Here is a 6443-nt window from a genome sequence, read left to right on the forward strand (position 1 = left end):
TGTGATACAACACATTAATAAAAGAAAGAACAAGAACCATATGATACTCTCAATAGATGCTGAAAAAGCATTTGACAAAGTACAGCATCCTTTCCTGACCAAAACTCTTCAAAGTGTAGTGATAGAGGGTATATACCTTAATATCATCAAAGCCATCTATGAAAAACCCACTGCCAATATCCTCAATGGAGAAAAACTGAGAGTTTTTCCGCTAAGGTCAGGAACATGGCAGGGATGTCTATTATCACCACTGCTATTCAACATAGTACTAGAAGTCCTAGCCTCAGCAATCAGACAACCAAAAGAAATTAAAGGCATCCAAATTGGCAAAGATGAAGTCAAATTATCACTCTTTGCAGATGATATGATACTATATGTGGAAAACCCAAAATACTGCACTCCAAATCTGCTAGAACTTGTACAGGAATTCAGTAAAGTGTCAGGATATAAAATAAGTGCACAGAAATCAGTTGCACTTCTTTATGCCAACAACAAGGCAGAAGAGAAATTAAGGAGTCAATTCTATTTACAATTGCACCAAAAACCATAAGATACCTAGGAATAAACCTAACGAAAGAGGCAAAGAATATTTACTCAGAAAACTATAAAGTACTCATGAAAGAAATTGAGGAAGACACAAAGAAATGGAAAAATGTTCCATGCTCGTGGACTGGAAGGACAAATATCGTGAAAACGTCTATGCTACCCTAATGCATCCCTATCAATATCCCATCCATTTTTTTTTCAAAGAAATGGAATAAATAATCCTAAAATGTATATGGAACCAGAAAAGACCTCAAATAGCCTGTGGAATATTATAAAAGAAAGCCAAAGTTGGTGGCATCACAGTTCCAAACTTCAATCTCTATTACAAAGCTGTCATCATCAAGACAGTATGGTACTGGCACAAAAACACACATAGATCATTGGAACAGAATAGAGAGCCCAGAAATAGACCCCAAACTCTACAACCAACTTATCATTGACAAAGCAGGAAAGAATGTCCAGTGGAAAAAAGACAGTCTCTTCAACAAATGGTGTTGGGAAAATTGGACAGCCACATGCAGAAAAATGAAACTGGACCATTTCCTTACACCACACATGAAAATAGACACAAAATGCATGAAGAACCTCAATGTGAGAAAGGAATTCATCAAAATCCTTCAGAAGAATACAGGCAACAACCTCTTCGACCTCAACCTCTGCAACTTCTTCCTAGGAACATTGCCAAAGGCAAGGGAAGCAAGGGCAAAAATGAACTATTGAGACTTCATCAAGATTAAAAGCTTTTGCACAGCAAAGGAAACAGGTAACAGAACCAAAAGACAACTGACCGAAGGGGAGAAGATATTTGCAAATGACATATCAGATAAAGGGCTAGTATCCAAAATCAGTAAAGAACTTATCAAACTCAATACCTAAAGAGCAAAGAATCCAATCAAGAAATGGGCAGAGGACTGCAAAGAAGACATCCAGATGGCCAAGAGACACATGAACAAGTGCTCCACATCACTCAGCATCAGGGAAATAAAAATCAAAACCACAATGAGATACCACCACACACCAGTCAGAATGGCTATAATTAATAAGTCAGGATATGACAGATGCTGTTGAGGATGGGGGGAAAGGGGAACCCTCCTACACTGTTGGTGGGAAGGTAAGCTCGTGCAACCACTATGGAAAACAGCATGGAGGTTCCTCAAAAAGTTGAAAATAGAGCTACCCTACAAACCAGCAATTGCACTACTGGGTATTTACCCTAAAGATACAAATGTAGTGATCAGAAGTGGCACGTGCACCCAAATGTTTATAGCAGCAATGTCCACAATAGCCAAACTATGTAAAGAACCTACATGTCTATCAACAGATGAATGGATAAAAAGATGTGATATATACTATGCAGCATCAAAATAAATGAAATCTTGCCATTTGTGACAACACGGAAGGAACTAGAGGGTATTATGCTTAGTGAAATAAGTCACTTGGAGAAAGACAACTATCATATGATCTCCCTGATATGAGGAAGTTGAGATGCAATGTGGGGGGCTTGCAGAGTAGGAAATGAATAAATGAAACAAGATGGGATCAGGAGGGAGACAAACCATAAGAGACTCTTAATCTCACAAAAAAAGGGGGAAGCGGTTCTGGATAGGGTGGTGGGTTTATGGACATGGGGGAGGGTATGTGCTATGGTGAGTGCTGTGAAGTGTGTAAACCTGGCAATTCACAGACCTGCAGCCCTGGGGCTAATAACACATAATATGCCAATAAAAAAATAAAAAAAAATAATTAAAAATGATTCATAATAAAATTAGAATATTTTCTAGTAGTAAAAACAAACTAGCAACAACAATAAAAATGAGAACTGTTTCATTTATACTATATTATGGGTTTATTTCTATCTTTCGAAATTTCACATTTTAACTTCTAACTACCTGAACATCACAATGTGACTGTATCTGGAAGTAAGGTTTTTAAGAAATAATTAACTTAAAATGAGGACATGTGGATGTCCTAATATAAACTGACTACTGTTTTTTTTTTTTAAGATTTTATGTATTTATTTGAGAGAAAGAAAGTATAGGCCAAGGGGAAGAGTGGTCGGGGGAAGGGCAAAGGGAGAGGATCAAGCCATTTGTTGGGGGTCCTTGCTCAAAGGAGTGCCTGCCTCTATCCCAGGACACAGAGATCATTTTCTGAGTGAAAGGCAGAGGCTTAATTGACTGAGCCATCAGGATGGCCCTGATTCCTGTCCTTAGGAGAAGAGAATAGGACATACAGAGTAAAACAATAGACACTGGTGCACATAGGGATGATCATTTAAAGAGACAGCGACAGTTATGTGACAAGATACAAAATCAATGCACATAAATCAGTTGCTTTCTTATACACTAGCAATGAAAGTATAGAAATTCCATTTACCATTAGAATTCCACTAGCAATTCCATTTACAATAGTACCAAGAACCATAAGATACCTGGGGATAAACCTAACTCAAGAGGTAAAAGATCTGTACCTGAGGAACTATGGGACACTCATGAAAGAAATCGAAGAATATACCAAAAAAAAAAAAAATGAAAAACATTTTATGCCCATGGATCATAAGAATAAACATTGTTGTAAGGTCTATAATGGCCAGAGAAATCTATACTTTCAATGTCATCCTGATCAAATTTCCATCAGCATTTTTCAAAGTGCTGGAACAAAGAATCTTAAAATTTGTATGGAACCGGAAAAGATCCCAAATTGCCAAGAAAATGTAGAAAAAGAAAAACAAATCTGGGATTATCACATTGCCTGAGTTCAAGCTTTATAACAAAGCTATGGTCACCCAGACAGCATGGTACTGGAACAAATACAGACACACAGACCAATGGAACAGAGTAGAGAGTACAGATATGGACCTGCAACTCTATGGTCAAATAATCTCTGACAAAGCAGGGAAAATATTCAGTGGGGAAAAAAAAAGTCTTTTCAATAAATGGTGCTGGGAAAACTGGACAGCTATGTATAGAAGAATAAAACTCGATTATTCTCTCACACCATCTACAAAGATAAACTTGAAATGGATGAAAGGACTCAACATGAGGCAGGACTCTATCAAAACCCTAGAGGAGAATATAGGCAGTAACTTCTTCAACATCAGTCAAAGCACCCTTTTTTAAGACACATCTCCAAAAGCAAAGGAAACAAAAGCAAAAATAAACTTTTGGGACTTCAAGATAAAAAGCTTCTGCACAGCAAAAGAAACAGTCAACAAAACAAAGAGGCAACCCACAGAATGGGGGAAGATATTAGCAAATGACACTACAGACAAATGGGTAATATCCAAGATCTATAAAGAACTCTTCAAACTCAACACTCAAAAAACAGATAATAAAAAGAAAATGTATATTAAAAAAAAAAAAAAAACAAACAAAACAGATAATCATGTCAGAAAATGGGCAGAAAACATGAACAGACACTTCTCCAAAGAAGACATACAAATGGCTATCAGACATATGAAAAAACGTTCATCATCACTAACCATTAGGGAGATTCAAATCAAAACCACATTGAGATACCACCTTACACCAGTTAGAATGGCCAAAATTAGCAAGACAGTAAACAACGTGTGTTGGAGAAGATGTGGAGAAATGGGAACCCTCTTATAATGTTGGTGGGAATGCAAGTTTGTTCAGCTGCTTTGGAAAACAGTGTGGAGATTCTTCAAAGAAACTAAAAATAGAACTACCCTATGACCCTGCAATTGCAATACTGGGTATTTATCCCAAAGATATGGATGCAGTGAAAAGAATGGCCATCTATACCCCAATGTTCATAGCAGCAGTGGCCACAATCACCAAAATATGCAAAGAGCCAAGATGCCCTTCAACAGATGAATGGATAAAGAAAATATGGTACATATACACAATGGAATATTACTTAGTCATCAAAAAGGATGAATACTCAACTTTTGTATCAACATGGGTGGGACTGGAGATTATTTTGAGTGGAATAAGTCAAGCAGAGAAAGTCAATTACCATATGGTTTTACTTGTGGAGCATAAGAAATAACATGGAGAATATTAAGAGAAGGAAAGGAAAAGTGAGTTGGGGGAAATTGGAGAGGGAGACAAAGCATGAGAGACTGTGGACTCTGAGAAACAAACAGATTTTCAGAGCAGAGGAGTGTGGGGGATGTGTGAGCCTGGTGGTGGCTATTAAAGAGGGCATGTATTGCATGGAGCACTGGGTGTGGTGCATAAACAATGAATCTTAGAATACTGAAAAAAATAAAATTAATTTAAGATGTTAAGAAAATAAACTATGCAGTCTATGGCATTTCTATATGGCACCAGTGGCCTACTAATACAGATTTAGACCCGAAAATGCAGTATTTCATGATGAATTTAACAAAATGTTTAATATACTTATGTCTTCAAAGCATAAAATTTACTAATAGAGTTAAGTTTTTTTTTTTTTAATGAAAAACTATACCACCTTCATTGCTCATTGTACTCATGTTGTTAGGATAACAATGTTCTCTAAATTGAGCGAGATTAAATTTCAATCAAAGGTTTTCAAATTGCCCAAATGATTCAAAAGTTAATATAGTGATGGTCCATGTGTGGGATTACTTATGGTATTGCTAAAGGTGTTGATGATATCAGAAAATTATGAGAACAAGGATAAAGATGTAATCCAAATAAAGCAATGGTCAATGATCTGGTGTTGATAAGAGATTCCTAGATAAGAGAAACCAGATGTAGTAAACTTGAAATTGTGTCATCCAGGATATCTAGAGAAACAATAACTTACAGCAAACATTAAACAAATGAATAAATAATTATGCATTTTATAGAAGATTAGGAGAATATTACTGGATCATATTTGGAAAATAGACACCACTTTATCCCCAAAATAAAGAAGCTCCGGTTGAATTTCACTATGATGTTAGCCCTAAGAGGAGACGTGACTCTTACATGCTCATTAGAATGTCACTGACATTTCACAACTGCTAAAGATGTTAGGAAATAAGAATTCTGGGACAGTTTCTATCCTGGTATCTCTATTCATTAGTTAGAATCTGAAGTAAAATTATCTCACTGGAGTCTGGCTTATACCCAGGGATTCTAGAGTAAAGGAAAAATCAATAGGACATTTGGTGGCTCAAGGACTTAAATAAAAACCATATTACTAATCCCAAAGTCAGAATAGTATGTCTCTTAGTGATTCTTACTATTTCAACTTAACTGAAACTATTAGATTCAATTTAAAGACCAGTGTATGCAGACCTAAATGTAAATTGTTACAAACTTGAGAAGCAAATAAATGTATTAGAATTCAATTGTAAAATAATATATAATGAATAATTAAAGGGATGCTGGTTGGCTTATTCTAATGAGATCAAGTGAGATCTCATCTTTTATCTCAGTGGGGAAAATAGAGTAGTGTCAACTCTCAAATCAGAGATGAGAGATGAAGCCAGAGTCGCTAAGGCTTTAGAATCTGAGAAATGAAATTTAGGCACATATGAAAGTCTGACATCCTGGAGAATCCCATGAGCTTTATAAAGGTCCATTTGAACCTGTGTTAAGAGCCTTGCCCTTTATCAGAGAAAGGATCATCAGAGGCATAGGACATTAGGGACCCTTTCTCCTCTTAGAACTTGGAGGCAGAACAAGGAAAACACATACTGGCGTGTTGCATGTCAGAGATGCTCAATCAAAAATCATTGTGAGTTTGATGGGAAGGGGGACACAGCATTATGTTCTTTGGATCATCCATGTCATTGTAAATGGCAAGATTTAATTATCTTTTACAGCCGAATAATATTCCCATCCATGCCATTGTAAATGGCAAGACATCATTCTCTTTTATAGCCAAATAATATTCATATATATATATATATATATATATATATATATATATATATACCTTTAATCAAAATAAAATGTCTA

The sequence above is a fragment of the Lontra canadensis genome, unplaced genomic scaffold (assembly GCF_010015895.1).
Source record: "Lontra canadensis isolate GAN:19392208 unplaced genomic scaffold, GSC_riverotter_1.0 scaffold569, whole genome shotgun sequence".
NCBI lineage: Eukaryota > Metazoa > Chordata > Mammalia > Carnivora > Mustelidae > Lontra > Lontra canadensis.